At 40.1% G+C, this 23876-nt stretch overlaps 1 long non-coding RNA gene across 1 annotated transcript; it reads right to left on the reverse strand.

The window, feature by feature from the left end:
* Window positions 1–5145: 5145 nt before the first annotated feature.
* Gm46879 lies at window positions 5146–22424 on the reverse strand. Its single transcript, XR_001784523.2, has 4 exons — window positions 22214–22424; window positions 21447–21588; window positions 10083–10191; window positions 5146–5320 (listed from the first exon to the last, which is right to left on the reverse strand). It is a non-coding gene; the product is annotated as a predicted gene, 46879 (long non-coding RNA).
* Window positions 22425–23876: the final 1452 nt, after the last annotated feature.

The raw sequence follows: 23876 nt of genomic DNA on the forward strand, positions 1-23876 counted from the left end.
TATTTGTTGCTCAAGCATAATCTTGGTTGTCAATAATTTCTTATCATATGTTGCTGCAATGAGTCAGATTTTTCTCATACTATTGATGGTCAAATTAACAATTTGTACAAGGAGATAGATAAAAATCTCTCAAGTGATCTTTGAATGGTCATTGTGGTTAAGATGGATTTTCCCTTACCATGGTCTTCTGCTAGCTATTCTTATAATTATCTGATACTTACCTGTATTAATTAGATTTGCTATAGAGGTAATGCGTTCTACTACGACCTATAAAACATCTTAGAAATAGGAAGGTATCAGAGACAAGATGTCCTTATGCACACAGATAAGCACTAGGGAAATCTGGGAGTTACAGAGTCTTATCTCTTCAAAGGAAGGAGAGGTTTACCAGTCTTCTACCAGGAACACTAGGAAAGGATATAGTTTATGACATGATGATATTTTGCTATCTGTAGGGCCAGGCTTCACCCAACTCCCCCAGACTATAATGTTTGTTTATCCCATACCCTTTTGTAAATCTTAAACATTGATTCTTGGTCCATTAAACCCATCCTTATGCCAAATGCCACCTGTACTTTACAACAGTCTAAAAAATGTTGGTTAGGTCCAGGCCAATCATGACTCCACAGATATTATGTTTACCTCAGTCATCCTCCCTAGTCCCTTATCTTAAGCATTGTCTCTGAGTCAACAGAACTCATCTTTGTGGAAGAAGTCATATGTACTTAGTGGAGTTTCAATATAAACAGGTCTTAAGCTTTACTGTACACATGGGACTACATTAATTGTCACCAGGAAACTTTTTTCCAAAGTTATACTGTGTGTAAATATGGCTAAAATAAGAGCCTGGTGTAAGACTCTAGAAGACTGAACTTGTCTAACCAAGTCAGGTTGAACAGAGTTTCATTCTTCTCTTTGGATGATTTCTCTGCCAGCTATGACACTTACAGGAACTCACACATTCTTCTATAATTATTATTGCTACACACACTCACACATACACACACACACACATCTATTTACTGCTGTCTGTATGTGATGAATTTACACCTAAGTCCTTGAGCTTGAATAACCTATTAGATGTCTCAGTCCCAGAGAAAATAGATTAATAGATTCTCTCTCTCTCTCTCTCTCTCTCTCTCTCTCTCTCTCTCTCTCTCTCTCTCTCTCTCTCTCCAGCCATTAACTGGTTGAAGCCAGGGCCTTGGGATATGTTTTCCATTTATGCTAGTTTCCACTATGCAAGTCTTGTTAAGGCAAGACAAAACAGGCATGCTACACCCTTGAGATCTCAATGTAGTTGCCTTCATTCACTTTTTAATCTAGTTTTGTATTGCTCCCTTGTGTGAAAATGTCACCAGAGGTGACTGGTTGAGATCAGCTTCTTCCTGCTTAAGATTGGAAGCTGGAAAGAACCCCGAAGTCCTTTAACAGAGAAATGGATACAGAAAATGCGATACATTTACACAAAGGAGTACTACTCAGCTAACGAAAACAATGAATTTATGAATTTCTTAGACAAATGGATGGATCTGAAGGATATCATCCTGAGTTAACACAATCACAAAAGAACACACATGGTATGCACTCACTGATAAGTAGATATTAGCCCAGAATCTCAGAATAACCAAAATACAATTCCCAAAACACATGAAATTCAAGAAGAAGGAAGACCAAAGTGTGGATACTTCCATCCTTCTTAGAAGGGGGAACAAAATACCCATGGAAGGAGTTATAGAAACAAAGTTCGGAGCAGAGACTGAAGGAATGACCATCCAGAGACTGCCCTACCTGGGGATCCATCCCATAAACAACCACCAAAGCCAGACACTATTCTAGATGCCAACAAGATTTTGCAGACAAGAGCCTGATATAGCTGTCTCCTGGGAGGCTCTGCCAGTGCCTGACAAATACAGAAGTGGATGTTCACAGTCATCCATTAGAAAGAGCTCGAGAAAATAACCAAGGAGCTAAAGGGGTTTGCAGCCCCATAGGTGGAACAACAATATGAACTAACCAGTACCTCCAGAGCTCTCTGAGACTAAACCACCAATCAAAGAAATCACATGGTGGGACTCATGGCTCTAGCTCTATATGTAGAAGAAGATGGCCTAGTCGGTCATCAGTGGGAGGAGAGGCCCTTGGTCCTGTGAAGATTCTATGCCCCAGTATAATGCCAGGGCCAGGAAGTAGGAGTGTGTGGGTTGTGGAGCAGGGGGAGGGGATAGAGGATTTTCATGGGGGAAATGAGAAATGGGGATAGCATTTGAAATGTAAATAAAGAAAAAAAATCTAATAAAAAATAACCTAAAAAAAAAAGATTGCAGTTACATGTGACTGTTCTGACCACTACCTCTTTTCTCATCTAGCGCACCACCCCGTGCAACTGTGTTTTATGGCATTGATTTATAGCACTGTTTTCCTGCAGCTGAAGGCTTTAAAGGCTCTAAGCAAAATGTGATAGCCTTGGATACATCATAGTTGATGTACTGCACCACACAGCACATACTCACTCTCTGGTTATGTAATACAAATGATGGTTTCATTTTAAGTGGAGGAGGTTGAGGTTGATGGATCATAAAAGTATTTTATGTTGAGAAAAAAATACAGCATCCATTTAAAGGGAAGCACTGAAACATTTGAAAATAAAATTTGGTGCCTATGACAGAAAAGAAAGTGACTGAAGGATTAGTGTGTCAGGAAAGGCACACAGAAAAGCTCTTACATTTTTCCATTGTCTGTGTTCTCAGCAACCTGTCAGACATCAAACGGAAGAACCTTCTGGATTTATCTCTGGAAGCAAAACTCCCCAAAGATTAAATAAGTCTGAGAAGGATTAGGGAGACAACTGCTGCCCAAACCTGTCTACACAATTTATAAAAAAAGAACACTGATTTTTACTTTAATAAAAGGCTTTTATAGTAAAGTCAAGAATCTGTTTGAATGTGAAATGCTTGCCCTGTAAACCTGGGACAGAGTGACCTCCATAACACACCCGAATGGAGTTTTCTCCTTCACATTCATGCATTTGCTCTGTCAGATAAAATGGCATACTCTGAAATACCAGAGAAGGTCAGAGGACCTTGTAAAGGATGGTTCTCTCACTCTGCAAACCACAGTTGCTGTACTCCCCAGCCCCAGCCTGTGCCTGCCTCAGAGCTTAACCTTGTGAAGGAAATGGGCCTCAAGGGCCTCATGTGGCCTAAGTGTGTGTTTGTGTGTGTGTGTGTGTGTGTGTGTGTGTGTGAGAGAGAGAGAGAGAGAGAGAGAGAGAGAGAGAGAGAGAGAGAGAGAGAGATCTTTCTGCTTGATTGCAAGGGAGCACTTTCAAGAAGCATGAAAGACAATGTTGCGATGTTGGGAAAGGTACAGCACACCCCACACCCCACGCAGTTTCATCATCAAGCAACTGTTGAACTGCTTCCATCATCCATGTGCCAGAGACACCCATCTCAGAGCAGAGGAGAGCTATGCTCCTGGAGGTCCACAGACAGATGTCTCATATCAGAATTCTGGGACAGGCAGCTGTCTGAAGTTCATGTGATAAGCAGATGAAAACTACAACGGCAGAGGTTTGCCTTTCTTAGAAGTTGTGTGCTGGGTATCACTCATCTTTGTTTCCCACTGACTCTCACAACCTGCTCAGAATGCTGAGGCTGACCCCAAATTCTATTTATCTTTCATGGAAAGAGGAAACAGATGCTTGTCCTGACAAGGGTCATGGTCCATGGATGTAGGCCCAGGAACTCCAGAGACACTGGGAAGCATTATAAAGAACTCAGATATGCTTGTTGTTGTCCTGAGTTACTGAGATAAACACCATTCCTATTTTAAGGAAGTAACATCTAGAACCTCACCAGTCTACAGTCTTTAGTCTATGTAGTCTACAGGTCACCCGTGCACCATGTATGACTGGGACTTGTTGCATTGGTTTGGAAAACAAGACTTGAGAATTATGGGTTAATCATAAAATATATTTTAATGTAATACAAAGAACATTCTTAGAAATGTAATGGATATTGTCCCAATAATTTCCCACTTCGGCTTTCTGAATGCAAGCAGCTATCTGTTTTTGAATCTTGAACTCAAAGAACAAATGGAACAAGGAGAAAAGTCAAAGAGCTTTTATTTGCCCTGCTGACAATAGCCTCGGTTTTTGGAGAATCAAAAGGATTCCCACATTAGATAAAATGTTTGTGAGAACTAATGAGAGAGCAGGTCAGCAGAACATTGACTGCCTGTTAGACAGAGGTGCCCTAAATGGAACAAAGAGGTCTTTGAAATAAATAAGACAATAAGGAGAATAGAGAATGGACCATACCAGAAAGGGGTTGAGCAAATGGCTATTGTGAGTCTTGTTTGAGCACCCAGGAACCATGTAGGAGCTGAGTAAAGATCCAAATCTTTCCATCCTTCACTGTATTGAACATCTTTATGCTCTAGGTCCAAATCAGCTGGCTTCTGTGGATACTGATGTTGCATCTTGGGTGTCTCTGGCAATCACCAAGCAGAAGTGATGGCAAACCAGCCACACGTTGAAGAAATTTCTTCCTTTTTGGCCAGACAACCTCCATAGCACCTACAAAATCATACAGGCTATTTCTATTGCTCTTGGTTGCCCACCAGAACTAGATGGTGATACTCTCTTGATGAAGGTACTGCATACACATTGAATACAAGATAGGGAAATCAAGCTGCATAGATCTAGAAACTTCCTCCCTACTGGCCAGAATTCATAGTGCCAGAAAATACTGTGCAGGCTGCTGAGAGAAAGAAACCATTAACTGTTTTGCCCAGCCATGAGCTCAGAGTGCTGCAGTAATGACCTAGGCAAGATATGCTCACTGGTGCAATAATCGTGTGGCTGTTTGGAGGGTAACCAAGTATTTTCTCAATGAATATGAAGCCTGATCCACAGGTTTATACTAAAAAAAAAAGTAAAAAAGGTTAAAGATAAATAAAAATAAACTATAGCTGGAGAAGTTACAGGCCCTGGGAGACAAACTACTACTGATGTTTTGCTAAGTGGACAAGTAGACCTAACTACCTTCTAAGTATCTATAGTTAAACCCATAGACTAGTGCTGTCTTGCTCAGGAAAGTTTCTTTTGGTAATGGATAATGTCTATTTCAAAGACACACAACTGTTCAAAATGCTGAGAATAAGCGCCTCTGACATCTGTATCATTCCCTCCCTCAGGAGCATCAGAGAAAAGTGGGAAGAAAGACTATAAAAGATGGCAAACAGGGAAGAGTACTGTGAGTTATTTTCTGATATGGTGTGGCCATCATAATCATGAACTTCCAGATGCTGTCATTACCTATAAAACAAAAAGGAATGAAAGTTAATAGGGTGACAAGATGGAAAGAAAATGAAGTTCAGTCAGAATATAGAGAGGAATAAGAGAGCATTATTGGGTGGAATGACTGTGTAACAATACTTTGTGTGTATGTTGTTTCTATATTCTTGGGTAGGGTCTTGTGACTCTCCCTAGTGAATATTTATTTCCTAAGTCTCAAAAACCTCTCTCTTCCCTGGATAGAATGTTTCAATTAAGAGGAAATTGCTATACACCAAATGATCAGAAACTTGGGAACTGAAAACAGCAGGAATATATTTTTCATCTGCAGTGCTATAAAAAGCTTCTACCACATATTCCTCCCGTCACTATGTAGACTGAGCTATCCCAGCTCACCTTCCCCCCTGCTATGGCTCTTAAGACCTTGGAGCCACTAGCCAAAGCAACTCTTTCTTCCTTTAAATTGTTTCTGTGTAGGTGGCTTGTCACAGTGCTATGAAAATAACTTATACAGAAAATTGATGCCAGGGAAGTATGTTTGGCAAAATGTTGTTCTTGGGCCTTTGGAACTAGTTTGAAAATGTGAGCCTCAGAAGACTTAGACTATTGTAAGAAGAAATTGGTGGGCAATTCTGGTGGGAATGCCAACAGAATTTGTAAACTGCAAAGACTGTACTTGTGAGGCTTCAGAGCAAGGAAGAACTCCTTTCAGAATCGGACCTAAGATCATTCATGTTGCATCCTGGTGAAGAACATGTCTTCAATTTGCTCATGTCCTAAAATTTTTGATGACACTAAATTCAACTGTAACAAACTAATTTGGCAGAGGAAGTTTCAAGGCAGCATAACAGTTAGTGTTTGGCTTGATTATCAGCGGCTGCTTTAAGTCAAGTTTAATGTGAGCAAAACACAGAGCAGAAGTATGTGGTAAAATGTTTAAAATAGCCAGAAAGGGAAAAAGATGAACTTAAACCCATGAATAAAGAAGCCATGGATGCAAAACAAATTAAAAAGAAGCCAAGCAACTGTTACTGATTCATTCAGAGTGGTGATTTGACGGTGTTTCATGAGTTGGGAAGTATGTTTCAGTAGGTTTGGCCCCTCAGAGACTCATGTGTTTGAATGCTTGACCTGTGGAAAATGGAACGATTAGGAGGCATGGCCTTGTTGGAGGGGATGAGGCTTTGCTAGAGGAAGTATTTCACTGTGAGGGCAGGATTTGAGGTCTCCTATGCTCAAGATATGTCTAGTGAGGAACAAAGCCTCCTCTTGGCTGCCTTTGGATCTCAGACCCACTTCCAGCACCATGTCTGCCTGGACACTGCCATGCCTCTCATCATGAACTGAACCTCTGAAAGTATAAGCCAGCCCCAATTAAATGTTTTCCTTTATAAGAGTTGCCTTGGTCATGGTGTCTCTTCATGGCAATTAAAACCCTAACTAAGACATTATGATACCCATATGTCAAAGGCTCTGAAGTATAATAACACAAACTCAACTTAAAGGCTTCCCTTTGAAAGTCAAGTGCTATCTGAATGTTGTACTAAAAACGAGTCACCTTTGGAAATGCTTTCCTAGGTTCAGCCACTCAGGTACTCAGAGTCTCCTGTAGCTCTTTTGTCCAAGAAGACCCAACTACTGTTAAACTGATAGCAAACGTTTGTGCCTTTGACATGATGCTGTTTTACAGGTATTCATAACAAAAGCATGGTGGCTTCTGTAAAGTTTTTTTTTTGAGAAATGCAAAAATCATCAGACAATACACACCAAGTCAGAATCTGTAAAAAGCCCTTAAAAGAGCTCTTCACAAAGATCTGAGGGTGAAGCCTAAGTTGAAATGGAGACCTCGTGTTAGCATTTTGTCTAGGCTTTGCCCCACAGTTGCCTGGCAGTAGCCAGGTTTGCCTGATTCACTATAAAAGGGGCTACTTGCCCCCTCGGCTCTCTCTTGCTCTTGTCTTCTTGCTCCTGCTCTGTCCTCTCCCTTCCTTTTCTCTCTCCATTCCCCCACACCCTCTCTTTCCAAGTGCTCATGGCCAGCATCCCTTCCTCTACCTCTCTCTCTTTCTCTCTTTCTCTCTCTCCCTCTCTCTCTCTCTCCCTCTCTCTCTCTCTCTCTCTCTCTCTCTCTCTCTCTCTCTCTCTCTCTCTCTCTCCTACCCTCCCCATGCCCTGAATAAACTCTATTCTATAATATACTGTGGTGTGGCTGGTTGCTCAGGAGGAAGGGATGCCTCAGCATGGGCCCACCAAGGCATCCCCTTTCCCCATACCTGACTACACATCCACCAAACATATTTCTTTTCTCTTTATCTTTTTATAAACACAACACCTAGGATGATAGACATATCAGGAATGCAAGATACCCACTGAGGAAAACTATAAAAATTAGGTGGAACTATCCCAGCAGACCATGCAGGTTACAAACAGCAGGACCATAGTGGTTGGTTCACTCAAGCCTTTTTTGGAGTTCACATTATGTCACCATATGACCTGAATAGCAACCACACAACTATAAGATTTAATACCTTGCTTGGTTTCAGCTTTGCTTTATTCCAGTCTTTCTTTTCTGCCTTGATGATCTTCCAGAATGAAAATACTTATTTTGTGCCACTGTGTATTAGAAATCAGTACTTTTCTTTTTCATTTTACAGGGGCTCACAGTTAAATAGATTCCTTCAACTCTCCACCAAAAATCTGGACTTAGACTTTTAAACAGTCTATTGTAGCAGAATTTTCCCCCAATTAAGTTAAATATTAATACAAGAAGAAGCCTGTGATTGGACAGGGGAAAGGGAGGTGGAGTTAAGTGTTTCAGAGACAGAGGAGAGAGGACAAGGAGGAGAAAGAAGGAAGGAAAATGGAGGAAGAGAAAGATGATACAGATTCCACATGGCTTTTATTAGTCACAGGTAGCTATGAATATCATAAAAGGATAGAATAATTGGAATAACTTGTCTAATCTATGTGGGCAACTTGTATCACTACTAACTGGCTCTAAAATTATTATGTGGGCATCTTGTGAACTGAGAATTTGTTGGTATATATATAAATCTGACTGATCAATTATAAGCTTCTAGAGTTTTGATTTAGTGGGTTAAGGGGATTTATGACAACTAGCTGCAGCGGGTAGATGGCTGAGAAGGTAGAAGTGGTTCTGAGGCAGGCAAACCAGAGCTGAGAAGATCACAATTGGTTGCTAAATGGGGCTAGCCATGGAGGCAGCAAGACCGAGACAGCTGGGGCAGAGAGTAGCTGGGTATAGCACGGGATGGTGACTTTTTAAAAAATATTTCCCGCAACAGTCTATAATTGACATAAGCCATTAGAGCCAGCAGAAGATTGTTACAATTCAAGTCAGAAATAACAGCCACCAGAATAGACAACCACGGGTGCTATTATGAGGGCTTACAAGACTTTTAGGAGATAGGGCCAAGCTAGCAGAGGTAGGAAGTCACTAAATGTGATTTTGAGGGTGACTCTCGCTCCTGCTTCTATCTCTATGTGCTTCCTGCTCTATCAGGATATGAACAGCCTCTACCATCATGCTGTGAATGGAGCTACTCCAACAATGCTTCCCCATGCACAGTGAAATATAAAATCATGAGATAGCACAAACCTTTCCTTCCCCAAGTTGTTTCTGCCAAGAACTTTGATCACAGAAATATGAAAGTAACAAATGCAAAAAAGATGCCCAGGGTGGTGACAAAATCATCTCAGAGGTTACCAGAGCTAGTCAGGCATCACAGAATGATTTAAAGATGACTGGAGAGATCTCATAACAGTATTTTAAGAGCATCTTTTAAGAAAATAACTCTATCTCTCCAGTGGACATGTTGAGTACCAGAGAGGCTAAATAACTCATTCAAGTGTGTGGGCAGATAATGAATGATGGTTTGAATCCCAACACATCCTCTCCAACCCTAAAGTCTAAGACCTGACTGCTTGGTTTCACTCAATATAAAATTATGCTTCAAGTTGTCAGTCATTAGATCATCATATGTAGATACATACTTCAAGAAAAAATAATATATTTTACATATTATTTTCATAGCATTATAATTAGGAAACATATAGTTTTGGAGAAAAGAAGCCTTAGACAAGAACTTAACGTCTGGCCTCCATTTTGAACTTTCCCATTTTTATCTGTAAGACTAGACAAATAATTCACTGTTTTGAATTTGTTGAGACTTCAGGAGAATGGACTTGATGACTATAAAATTTTGTCAACCATTTTCTTTATATTTTTAGCATAGTACAACTGAAGAATTGGAGCATGGGGCTAAGGTGTTAACATTTTACAGAATAGGTGGCAGGAATCAGCTATAAAAACAAAAAATGTGATAAATATCTGAGCAACTGAGTATAAACATGAACTGGTAGGTACCAGAAGCAGAGAGCTGGGAGCAAACTTTACTGAATTCCCCTAATATCCTCTTAACAAGCCATAAGTCATTGAGATAGCAGCATGGAACAAAGAAAGCATCTCTCTGTAGCACTTCTGTATACTTGGAGGCTCCTCTCATGCAAGCAACTCACACTACAAAAGCTTTGATGTGGGCTGAGGTGAAGTGGGGCTCTGGGAAAGGTTTTGTGTTGAAATTCTGGCCTTTGGCCACCTGAGTGAGAAAGAGAAAGCTGGCATCAACACTGCCTACTGGCAGCCAAGAGCAGATCTCAGGGTGAGAAATTAGAGGAAGGGACAGACAGGGGGTGCAAAGGTAGATCCCTGGGAGCTGTGGACACAAGTCCAGAGAAAGGGGGCAGAGCCTATCACTCCTACCTGGAAGGCAATGATGGTGGTGCGCTGATAGAGCATGGTGAGGTTTCTCCCAGCTTCTGCTCCTGAGCCAAACACTTCTTGCCTTTCACAGATGAGACTAGAGACAACTCTGAAAACAACCCAGAGAAATCAAAAGCCTGCACAAAAGAGACAGTTTGTGGTTGCCGTATTACTCTGACATTGTCTTAACGTTATAATCAGGGTTTTCATGGCCTCTTCATGCCTCTAACAAGTGGATTTCCATATAAACACTCAAAACCAAGAATGCAGTCCAATAAATTTGAGATGCTACTTGGTGTCTCACCATGGCAACCTTCTGCCAAGTTATGTGCACGACTGCAAGGAAACTATTAACCATGAAAAATAAAAAATAACTAGAAAAAGAAAACTTTGAGTTTGTGCTCAAGTCACTCAGAACACTAACATTTTTTTAAAAACACCTCAACTTCAATGGTTAACTAAAGTGTAATGAGTGGATATTTGAAGGAAAAATACCAGAGAGGCTCATTTTCCTCTATGGTCAACCAAAACCTCCGAGAAGACCAACTGGGTGTGTGCTGGATGAGATCCTTTGTATAATTATGAACCTGAAATTTCAAGTACATTCTGTGTAAACTGGTCAGTTGCCAAGGTCAGTGAGGTCTCTGTGAAAAATACTAGAAATAGTATGTACAGTATGTGTCTTGGGAGAAAAAGTCAGCACAAGGCTGGTTTCACAACTCAAAAGACTTAGAGTTCTTAGCGATGCTTTTGTTTTCCCTAAGAAGTGCACATGCTCTTCTCCTCATGGAGGTAATTCCTTGTTTTCTCTGGCAGTCTTGCATTCACTTTTCATAGATGTTACCTGTTGAGGCCTAAAACTCCATTTTGATTTCTCCACCTTACCCCATCTTAATTCCTTTATTCTAGTCTCTCATGTCACCAAAGTTCAACTAAAAAAGAGAATCTCTTGCAGAAAATAATATAGATCACCTTGAGTCATGTTGGCATTGGCAGGTGACCAGAGAATTTCCCTGTTTTTGTTGAGATGGACATGCTGGTGAGTCAGAAATATACAAGGTCATCAGCAGGCAATTTGTGATGTATGCACATATGTGTATACATGTGTGCACATGATGTGGCTCATCCATAGGTGTCACCTCTCAGGAGCCATCTAGCTTGCTTTAGAGACAGGTTCTCTCACTAGCACACTAATTAGGCTAAACTGGCTTTCCAGCAAGCCCCAGGAGCCTTTTTGCCTTCACTTGTCCAGCACTGGATTGACAAGTGTGTAACCATGACTGGCTTGTTTGTTTACACTTGTGTAACCATGACTGGCTTGTTTGTTTGTTTGTTTGTTTGTTTGTTTGTTTGTTTGTCATTTGGGTGTTTTGCTGTTGTTTGTTCTGCTTTTTTTCCAGGAGTTGCTGTTTGCTTGTTTTGTTTTTGTTTGGGGGGGGAGGGGTTCATTGATGTTTGGTTTTGTTTTGTTTGGGTTTCTGTCATTGTTTGTCTGGGGGTTGCTGCTGTTGTTTGTTTGTGTTTAAACCCTGGCATTGGGTGTGGAATTTGGGTCCTCTTGCTTACACAGCAACTACTTTACTAATTGAGCTTGCTCCCCAACCACATTATTGGGTGATATTTTAATTAGAAACTGTAGAAAAACAGGGCTGTAAAGAGAGTAAGAAAGGCAAAGTAGACCCCAGATGTCCTGGGATAAACTGAACTGGCAGTTGGGATATAGGCAGAAAATTCCATTTTGGCAGCTTGGTCGGAGTTGAATGTTGTTTCTAAATATCAAGTTAGCAGCAAACCTTGGCCTCCATTTTCTTCAGAACTCAGTTCTCCACGGCTTCAGAAAAGCTGTTTCACTCCACCAAGGCATTTGAGAAACAGAATATTCTTGGTGGCATTTCAAATCTAGCATTTTACTCAAATAGACACTGTACAATTCAATCAATTGTTTAACAGAAACCAGGTAAGGGGCCAGCAAAACTAACTAACAAGGTTACTGAAAGAGTCCAAGTTCATAGATTAAAAAAAAAAAAAAAACTACTTAAAACCAACTGTGATTAGATTTCAGGGGTGTGAATGAGTTCCACAATGAAGCAATTGGTAAAATGACCTTGAGAAAGAAAAGTAACAAAGACATCAGGGTGTTTTAGAGATAGCTAAAGTCATTTGTGCCAGGAAGAATGACCTGTGAAAAGGCAAGAGTCAACTGGATGGACATTTGCATGTCAAAGGACTCAGAGCCACTGACCTCCCCCACATCCTTAAATTCAACATTTTCTGCCTGTAAGTGCATTGGGTCACTGGTACAATAGACACAAAACTTGTTCTTCCTTCTCTGACTTATCCCAACCCCCACAGCTGACTTGGTTCTTCACCGGGTTGAAAAGAGAGAGTGAGAAGCTGTGAGATCATTCCAATGCTTTTATTTCTCTTCATTCACAAAAACTTCTGGTCTTTTCTTAGAAAATAGCAAAGCCTAAAAAAAACACCTGAAGTTGGACACTGGTGTCCAGTGCTGGAGTCAGGTTTCTATGGAAGAAAGCAGCTTGTTGGCATGTATATAGAATGATAAAGTCCTCTGTGAATAAAAACCCTAAAGAGAACCCTAAAGACCAGACCCTAAAGAGAGCTCCCTCATAGCCAGGATAATTAATGCATGGTGCTGGTGGAAGATTGGTAGGCACTCTACCACCACCACCATCCAGGAAATGCCTGTGACCTGTGCATACTGCTTCAGAGGAACAGTTAGTAGTTAGACCCCTTTGGAACAGATGGCTCTCACAGCAGTATACTCATTTTAAGAAGAAACGTTTACTAAAGGTTCAGACTTCTGCCACTTTACAAGCTCCTACTCTAGAGAGAGCAGGTACAGGCAGAACAAAGCCACAGACATAACTTCAAACAGGAGGGCAGGACAGGCTCCAAAAGAACAACCAACGTGGTGGTTTGGGTCCCATTCCTCCCTTCCCACTTCCTCTCTCAGGAAAGCCACTTAAGAGGGAAATGAAATTCCTTGGTGACAAAAGAGAGAAGGGGATAAATATAAACATCTCCCAAAAGGTTGACGGACTAGATGTGGTAAATGAAATCATGCCGGGTGTTGACTCTGCAATCCTTTGGCTTGGCTCCTTCCTTTCCTGTTGTCCTTGAACTAGGTCATTGCTTCTTTTCCATCACAAGAAAGAACTAATGAAGGAGCAGCAAGAAGAAGCAGCAAAAGAGTCAAAGTGCTGCGGTCCTGTAGGGCTAGCCTGGTCTAGGTCCTGAAATGCCTCTCTTGAGTGTTGCAAGTGCTTCCCTGCTGATATGAAAGTAATTGTTACTAACTGAATTCAAGCATAATAGTGTAATCTCAGATCTTTAAACCAAAGTCCATTTGTAGGCACTCTTACCCAATCAAGAAATCTGCTACAAATAAAATCCATAATTAAAAGTTATCAAAATCTTGGGCTGTGGGGATTTCATTTCATTGTTTTTTATAAATTACATGGCAGTATTCTGGCTTCCACATTTTTTTAATTCAGAAAATATGAGAGGCCATGATATACTAGAAGCACTTTCTGAGATACTCCTTATAAAGTTGCCTTCTAAAAATAACGTTTGGTCAGGTTAACAGTTCTAAATTGAGTTTCTTCTTATCAGCCTCATAAAACATTACTAAAAATGGTCCAACTTGCTATAATTCTGAGGTATTTATTAAACAGTTACTGTATGCCAGGTATTGTTCCCAGACCTGAGAAAATAACAATAAATAAAAACCAAAGGGGGGGGGGAGACAAGCCTTCTGTTCTTGTGACAGTTTCATTCAGTATGTGGAGGGGGGAGAGAGAGGGAAGGAGAAGGGGGAAGGAGATGGGAAAGGGAGAGATAACTAGATAATAACTGTATTATCTGTTGTGTTGTAACAAACTGTATAAACTGTTGTCTTTGTACATACAGCAGCCATAGAAATATGATAATGTGTGGATGGGGCGGTTACAACAAGACTTTGTGATAAAAGGCGGTGACCGTGATTTGATTGTCAGATTCTACTTTGCCTAAATAGATATAATAAATTATATTTAGAGATAATTAGAGAGGGAGAGAGAGAAGAGAGAGAAAGAAGGAAGGAGAGGAGGAAGAAGAAAGAAGAAGAAAGCTGACATGTTGCTGAACTCAAAGAGAAAAGGATGTTATAAAACATTAAACAAGGTGATGTAAGAAAGAATAAATGGGACAATCTACTTTGGGTGGTCATGGAAGTCCTCCCTCAGAAAGATAAATTGAACTGACATTTCAGCTGAGATAGAAATGTTCCTTGAAAAAGTTATTAATGGTGAGTATGGTTCACCAATCCGTGATTCCAGCATTTTAAAAAACTGAAGCAAAAGAATGGTGAAGTTTAGATCAGCCTGGGAAACATGGTAAGATTAGCTCTAAAACACAGGTATACAAATAATAAAACATAAAACACTGCAAGGAACTAGGTCATACACAGAGAAAACAATAAAATTCATTGTGTTTTAAGATGTAGAACAGAGTGGGCAAAGTAGAATCTGACAATCAAATCACGGTCACCGCCTTTTATCACAAAGTCTTGTTGTAACCGCCCCATCCACACATTACCATATTTCTATGGCTGCTGTATGTACAAAGACAACAGTTTATACAGTTTGTTACAACACAACAGATAATACAGTTGTATTATCCTCAAAGCACAAAATATTTAGTTCCTTTACAGAAAATATTTGTTTATTCTTGAATTAGGACAATGTGCATTCTCTCAAAGGAAACAACAGGAAGCCCAGGAAAAGGCACAGATTTCCAACATGGCACAGAAGAACGTGTTGCTGATTCACAATGTTGGCATTATTGGCCAAGTAACAGAGCAGGTATAGGAGCTGCTCATAGAACTGAGCAGGCATGGAAATGTTCTGTCTCCTTGAACAGTTCCTCAACAACCTCACAAGTGCTAAATGGAAAATGTTGGTGGATTTCAAGAAGTCCTGAGAATTCTCTTTGTAAAGATTGTTTGGAATCTCAAGTCTGTGATTCCATGGTTACACTGGCCAGGACAATACAACACAACACAACTCAACACATTCCAAAGAATCTAAACCCCTCCATATTAATGCTGTACCTTCATTTTATGCATCCCTTTATGTCACTGTATTACCTGCCACTCCACTGCAGTGAGGGATAATTTGCCACCAGGAAACTCTTTACACTTACTTTGTATTGAGTATCATCTACACAATTTGTGATTTCTAAAGAGTTGAGTTGGTCAGGACGATTCTGGCCACATAGAAGCTGTGATGTTACAAAACTTCCATAGCAGAATCTCCTACTCAAAAGGATAATAATTTTTAAAAACTCAGTTGAGTTGAGACATTCAGCTCTTGTACTTCAGAGCCAGCTGGTCATTTAACACACATTCCATGCACAGGAAATGTCCATGTATCACAAACCTCACTAAATAACTATGACAATAAGCTCAAGAATGTTATGGTCAAGGACACAAACAGAGCAAAAGGATTTGGGGAGTTGTTCCAAGAAGAACCACAATTTGATTCTTGGTATTTCATGGTGCAGAACAATAACTAGCTGGTAAAGGAAGCAAGGGTGATAATACAATGTCTGACCAAATTCTAACTTACATTACTAAGTTGTTGAAGAAGTGGATGATAATAATGAGCCTCTTGTCCATGACACACGACCATCTGTTAGGACCACTAGGGACCAAGGAGCAATGCATTTGATTGAGCAGATAAAGAAAAATTATATAGCAGAAGTTTAAAAGAGAACTGGATGAGTTGTTGTATGCTTTTGAATATTTTACATAAGAAAGCATGTCTCCATGTGCAGTAAACAGTGTAGCACAATCTCTATGGAGCTCCTGTAGAAGAAAGTTCCTGCTGGTTTAGGCCACAGTACAGGCTGGAGTGAAACTTAACTTGAAACAATTTGTATGAAGTTGGATGTTCATCGGACCTTGAAAATGGTCAATTATATGCTTGTTGAATGAATGAATTTGTGTCCTGGCAAAAATAAAAATTTATGCCAAGGATAAGATATGCTAGTAGAACGGTGGATGGCCTCTTCTTCATGGTTTCTTCTGTGTGCCGTGTTTAGTCTTGCCTGTGCATCATGTTTCTCACCTGCCCAAGGTAGTCACTGACAGTAAGGGAGTTACAAGAAGAGAGGTGGTACCACACCAGGATTACTATTAAATCACAAAATCCTTATGTCTCAAGCATCTTTGGAAATTTTCTGGCCATATAGTTTTGTTTTGTTTTGTTTTTTTAAGTCAGGAACTGAGCAGTCCTGCCCCAAATTAAATCCTAATAAAACTTTGACAAAAATAAAAGAAAGAAGAAAGAGAGGGGGGAGGGGAGGGAGGGAGGGAGCAAGAAAAGGAGGGAGGAAGGAAGGAAGGGAGGGAGGGAGGGAGGGAGGGAGGGAGGGAGGGAGGGAGGGAGGGAGGGAGGGAGGGAAGAAACTAAGACAGATGTTTGTGTGTGAGTACCTCTGTGGTATATCTCCAACTCTCAATACCTATAAATTAAGTATACTTGATTAAGTATATTAAATTTATTTAATTTAAGTATATTAAAATCACCTTTTTCTTCTTTTCTCTTATGTACTACTAATTGGTCTCTTATGTAGTACAAACATCGTGTGGTATGCGTGTGTGTGTGTGTGTGTGTGTGTGTGTGTGTGTGTGTGTGTGTTAGGGCTGGGAATTGAACTTAGGGTCTTAACACATGTTTTAATAGCTTCACTTGGTGAGTTTAAACCATGGCAATGCTGTCTGACCCACTGAGCACAGTTGCCAAGGTTTTGAATTTCACTGCTAAAGTACATGTAATCTGAAAATCCTGCTCCTCTTGGCGTTCGATATTACCTTGTTCAACTAAAAGCCTGTTGTGCTAATGAAGGCATCTACCCAGATTGGGAATGAGCCTCCTCTAGAAATCAGTAGGAAACAGGGTGCTGGGCTTCCCTCACTGCTGTTATCTCCTGGATTTCCTTTGCCTAAGTTTTATCTTTTGAAAAGGCTCAGAGCACGGCAGCGCCTCCTGCACATTCCTGGAATCAGCTGCAGGCTTTGTGGGTGAGTAAAAGTCTGTGGTCTTTCCTGATAAATCAGCGGAGGAACAATTGCTAAATTACACTCCATCTCCTAGGAGGAAAGAAAGCATAATGTAGCCAGAGCTGTTTAAGAAGCCAGGCTTAGTCTGAGCTAAGTATACATTGCATTTGAAATGTCCCTCAAGTCCCATGTGCTAAAGATTATCTTCTAGAGTGGTACTATTCCTAGGCTAGGGAAAAGTCTAGTCTTTAAGAGGTAGCTTGTGTTGGTCACTGAAGTCATGTCCTCAAAAGAGGTTATGATTCCTAGAAGATAAAAAGACAATCTACAGAATATAATAATGGGAACCTAGTGGGCAATTAGTATGTAACAGTGACAGAATATATATATCTCAGGACTGGGAGAGCTAGCTCAGTAGGCAAAACACTTGCCTCCCAAACATGAAAATCTGAGTTTTAATCTCAGAACCCATACTTGTAATTGTCCATACTTGTAATTACAGCTCTAGGGAGGCAGAGATGGGAGGATTCCTGGAGCTCCCTGAGCAGCTGGCCTAGCCCAGTGGATGAGCTCTGTGCCAATAAAAGGGTCTGTCTCAAAGGAGCTGGGCAGGATTCCAGAGCATAATAGTTTCAGTTGTCCTCTGACCTCCATGTGTTTCATGTACACATGGACTCGTGTACTGTTCTTCATGCACTCACATGCATGTTACATAAACACACAACACTTCCTTCCCTCCCCAAAAGCTGCTCCATACAGTCAAAGCTTTATTAAAGAAAATCTCGTCTCTCTTGAAACATCAAAATATTTTCTTATTAAATTGAGTCTATATGAGGACTTGTCAATAGAAAAATCGTTGCAATTTGCAACCTTGTTTCTTTCTGTTGTGTTATATCCTTGTTAGCAGTATGGTGCTCAGTAAGTTAGAGGAATTCAATAAACAACTATTGAGAAAAGGAATGTGAAAATGAGTGAGCTAGTTATAAAAGACATTTTACATAGCATCTATGAGCATCCTCTGTCACTAATGTTCCAGAAGATACAAGGAAAACACACTTGAGGAAAAAACAAAAGCCTGGCCCTTACCATAACTTTATGCACTTCCAGAATGAACCAACATGAAGAAGAACACAAAATTACAGGTAACACTAGAGGAATTATACACTTCTAAACATCTTCACCATCTTTCTTGATTTGCACAGACATAGAACTATTATAAAATCTCTGTACTAGTTTTTAGAAGTTTTTTGGTGCATCTGGTCCCAACTCCCCTGGTCTCTGTCCCATGTTAATCTGTGTTCTCCTGGTCTCTGTCCCATGTTAATATGTGTTCTGACACCTTCTTCCATGCTGTAAACTGGCTTCATCAAACAACTTCACCTCATGGTTATTGTTGAGTTTTCAGTTGGGACCAACCAGCTGGAGTTGAATTTTTTTTTCTTTACGCTGTACAAATTGTCATACATTAAAGCTGAATTTCAAAAACATCTAAGCTGTGTCAGATCTAGGTTCAGGACTCCATGCATTTAATTAGTCATTAAGACATTCTCCAGGAGACTTCAATGTTCTCATCCCTTTCTGTTGACAGATACTTGTGACAGATACTTTACCACTCAGCTGCAGAATGAATTACACCGTGAAATTTCTTCAAATTAATAGTATAGTTGACAAAGCTATCCAAAATACATGAACAACTCTTAGGTAGAAACAGAAGAGCAGTGGTTTTCAGGGTCTAAGAGGGAAATGAGAGAATGATTGCTCAAAGAACCCAGGGCCCCTTTCATGGTGATAAAAAAAAAAAAATGGAGCATGCTAAAGTATGTGATGGTTTCAAAATGCTATCAATGTACTAAAAGCTCTTTAGTTTTACAAGGGTCAATTTTGTGTGATATGAGTTTTACTTTAATTAAAAATGTGACCCAAGGAAACCTGAAACTAAATGTCCTATCATAAACTAATACATAAAAAGGAGAATGCTCCAGTAGCTGTGAGTATAATATGAAGTACCCAGGAGTCCATGCAATTCACTTTGCCCCACTTCAGAATCAAGAAGAAAACTCATCTTTAATAACACAAAAAGCAATGTGAAGTCAGTAGGGTTTAGCCAACATGAATTTTTTTAAACCCATGTTATATAATCTATTCAAAGAATTTTTCTGGATCTGAGATGAAACCACAGAATGAAGACACTGCTATGACTCTGAAATACCCAAAATATAAGATCCAGTGTTTAAATTTTTTAGACTTGTTTGAAGTATATGAACACTTTGCTTTCACATATGCGTGTATTCCCTGTGTGTGCCTGGTGACCAAGGAAGTCAAATCACCTGGAACTGGAGTTACAGATGGTTGTGAGCTAACACGTGGGTACTGGAAACTGGACCTGGAGCCTCTGTAACAGCAGCAAATGCACCCAATCACTGAACCATCTATCCAGCGCAAGGTCCATTTGTCAACGTTTCTGCGAGTCTAGAACGAGAGAGAGAGAGAGAGAGAGAGAGAGAGAGAGACAGAGAGACAGAGAGACAGAGAGACAGAGAGACAGAGAGAGACAGAGAGAGAACAGATTACTAAAGTGAGAAAAATAGAGCTGCAAAAGAGAAAAGTAAAGGGAGAGATGGCAACTTCTTCAAACCCATGTATTAGTCACAGTCCAGTTACGATTTAAGGCAAGAAGCTGCAGCTGTGAAGGGGAGGATAGAGGGAGGACATGATTATTATTTTAAATGTATTTATATTAAATCATTACTGAAAGGGGCGGAACAGGACTAGGAATTTGCAGCTGGGAGTAGGGCAGTGGGAACTTAATTCTCTCCTTAGAAATAGATGTGCTAACTAGGTCTCCAAATAGGTCAGAGGGGGCATCCTCTGCATCTGGAAGTGGGAGGACCACTGGAGAATGCTAGAGTGTCTGCTTGTCACTTTAAAATATGCTCCTTCCTTCTCAGTGCAGACATCACTTACAAGATGCAAAGCACAGGGCAATGAGGGTCTAGATAGGGAATCATCCTCACAGTTAGGCGACTTTGTTTTCTCAGCTCTAAGGAATACCATAGGATTTGTTACTCCATGTTAATCTTCTCATTTATTAATGTATTTGCTGGCGGGGGTGGGGGGGAGTTCCAACATTCATAGCATTCTTTGGAAATTAGGGAATTTCTTTAGGACAGAAGCCATTTCCAGGTAAATTTCTTTCTTTTCTTTTTTCCTAAGTAACATGAAATATTTTTATCTAGCATGGATACAAATCATAGCATCTTTAATGTTTATTGTGTGTTAGATGCAGTGTAGGATTCTTAGAATAGAGCTAAGCACAACAAAATGCAGGCCGATTTTCCTGCAGCACATGATCTCTAGATGGGAAATAACAGAGAAATAGACTATTGGATTTCACTTTGTGAGACAGTGAAAGAGCTACAGGAAAATAAGAGGAAAAGGAGTGTTGGGGGTGATAGAGATTTCCCAGAAGGCCTCTGGTTAACTGAGAATATTGTCACTCAGCAGGAAAAGGTGCTATTTTTAATTGCAAAGTTATGAATTGCTGGGGCTGGAAGAATTGTTCACTCAATAAAGCACTTGACATGCAAACAAAGGAATCAAAGTTCAGTCACCACTCACATCTTCATGCGAAGTGTGGGGGGGAAAGACTCTTTAATTCCAGCTCAAAATAGTCAGTCAGAGACAGTGCGATCCTTGCTATTCACTGGCCAGTCAGTCTAGCCTAACTGGTGAACTTTGAGCCAAGGAGAGATTCTTCACCAAGGAGAGACACTATGTCAAAAAGGAAGATGGCGTTCCTGAAAATAATACCCAAGGTTGTCCTCTGGATTCCATCTAGACGCATCTATCTCCGAACATAGCTCCAGATGTACCTGTACACACAAACACACAGGCACACACACACACACACATATACATATGCACACACACAAGACCTGGGTTTAAATATAGATTCAGCAAACGGCTAACTGTGAGATTTTAAGTGGGGAACTTTACCTTTCTGACTCCTGAGAGTTTATCACTTATGGAATCAGGATTCTAATATCAGCTTTACAACTTTGTTGTAAAAACTAAACCAAAAGGATCTAAAAAGCCGGACATATAAAGATACTCAAAATTCTCTCTTAATTGGACGAGGGATGTAGGAGCCAGGCTTTACAAGCTCCTACAATGGACAATTCTCAAATTCTGAGTTTGTTTATCAAGTTGGCTGCTTGAAATCGTATAGCATATTTACATCATAGAAAACAGAAAATATAATTATTGCTATGTGTTTTTCAAGAAACCCAGTTACTCACTTAGCTGTGTGTCACTGATATTTGTGGAGACAGGAGAGTTAGAAAGAAGTTGAGTTCAGAAGTCAGAGAAGCTGAATGGCTGTCTTGATATTACAACGGGCTGTTTGTGTAGCATTCCACAATCAACTTCATATTTCCTGATCTATACAATGAGAGGGTTGAAGTTGGTCAGGTTCTAGTTTCTTATATTGGGCTTTTATTTGATAATACACTAAACTTAGAGCTGCTAGCGCATTATATTTATATATGTATTCACATAAATATTCAAGTATGTTGATATAAAGCATACATAATTATAATTTCAAGACATAAACATATCTAATAGGAGAGTAAGGAATTACCAGAACAATACTGGTGTGACATGAGTGTAGGAACAGGGGAAACTGTTTTGGCCTTGAGGGCATTGGTCAGTCCCAACACATTTGAATTTACATTTTTCTGGGCTCAGTTAAAAGAGGAGGATAAAGGTTTAAAAGTCTTGACCTGGACACAGTATCAAATTGCTCTCCAAATTTGTTCCTCTCTACCCAAAGATTAATACAGTTCTCAGTCAGACTTCATCAGAGAAGCTGCTTGTGCAATGGGTGGTGGTTAATGCAGGAGCTCACAGCTGCTGGGAGAGCAGAAAAGAGGTTGCTGTGGTGTGCTCAGCCACAAATGGAGCATCTTCAGCACAGGCCCTTGCCAAGGCTCGGGAACCATCATAGAAAACAGTGTAGAAAGACTGTAAGAGCCAGAAGTCAGGGAGAATCAAGGTTAAACTGTACCTTCTGGACATTGCAGGACAACCACACTCATGAACGCTCTGCATTTGTAGCTGGATGCACACAATCAAGCCAGGCCGTACTCTAGCATGGAGGGAAGGGTCCATGAGCTGCCAGCCTAACTGAGGCGCTGTGTATACTTTCTAGAAGAATGTAACTTGCTTTCTTCAAAGGTGTGGCTTCTGTAGGTTGACTATGTGTCAGTCTCTATCCCCTGACATAGAGAAACAGCAAAAATTGGAGTCACTGGGTCATTTTAAAGACAGTCTAGACATATAAAATGAAGCATAGGATAGAAGAATCTCTTCACAGTAAATCAGATGTTAAAATCAATGTTCTCATTCAGATTTTTGTGACATGGTTTCCATGGTACATAGCATTTGAAACCTTGATTTGGATGAAGGTATCTCTGGACTTTTGTTTCTTTATATACCTGGGAAGAGGGAAGAGGGAAAAAAATCGCTTTATCTTGGGCTTCAAGTTACTTGTACAAATAAACTCTTCAAATATGGTGTATTTACAAAACAATACAACCAGGCATTTAAGGAAAAACAAGTACCAAACTGGTAAAGAGAGCAATAATGAGCTATAAAAATCAGATCCTCAAAACCCAAGGGTAACAGATTTATCGGACGAAGTATCCTGTTATAAAACAACCACACTTAAAAGATAAGATTGAAAATATATACAGGGAGTAAGGAGAACAAAAACAGAAACATGACACATTTATTTTCCAAATGCAAAAATAGAGCACACAAAACTTTTCAACAGAAGGAGGGAACAAAGGAAACTGGTGTCCACCTAGCTTTCTCTCTATACAGTCCAGGTCTCAAGCCTAGAATATGGTGCCTCCCAATTTTAGGGTGGATTTTCCAATCTCAGGTAACCTATCTCAACATGATCTCTAAGAAGCATTCCCAGAGGCTAACCAGTCCCTCACAGTTGTGCCTAGAAGCTTGTCTCCTAGAAGATTCTGGATCTTATCAAGTTGACAGTATCAACCATCATGGCGGCACAGACCTGTGCTCCCAGCATTTGGAGGATGAGGCAAGAGGATAGTCACAAGTTCAAGGTCATCCTAGGGTGTATAATGAATTATGTGAAGCTAAAAGTTCATTAATAAAAACAAGAAGAGGACTGGATTTATGAACGAACTATAGTTTCCTGATCTTAGCCATACATCTTTTCCTTATACTACTATTCTCACACCACAGTAGAGGAAAATAAGTATCTCAAAATGATGTGTTTCAAGGAAGAAGGATCAAGGCTTACTTTAGTCATTTGTTTTCCCTCCCTGAGCTCTGCGGGCTTATACATTTGTGGAACAGAATCTGAGCTATCTCTTGAAACCTTCCAAATTTTGTCTGAAAATGCCATATGTAACCTAATAATATGTATGCTGGATAAATTATTTTCAATAAAAACATTAATTATGAACAAAATTGTCTCATGATAGTTATTAGTGGCATGAAAGTCAGAACTCTCTCAGGTATCATACTCTCCTTTTGTCTCTTACCAGCCACTAAGCACACATTCTGAGGTTCAAACAGATACATCAGGCAGGCTCCCTGTGATGGGCTGGAGGTAGTGTCTCTATGTGGGTTAGCCAGTGGTGTGGATTAAAAAACGTTCATTGCTCCCACGGTTTCCTCTGCTACTTGTTTTA

The sequence above is a fragment of the Mus musculus genome, chromosome 4 (assembly GCF_000001635.26).
Source record: "Mus musculus strain C57BL/6J chromosome 4, GRCm38.p6 C57BL/6J".
NCBI classification, from domain to species: Eukaryota; Metazoa; Chordata; class Mammalia; order Rodentia; family Muridae; genus Mus; species Mus musculus.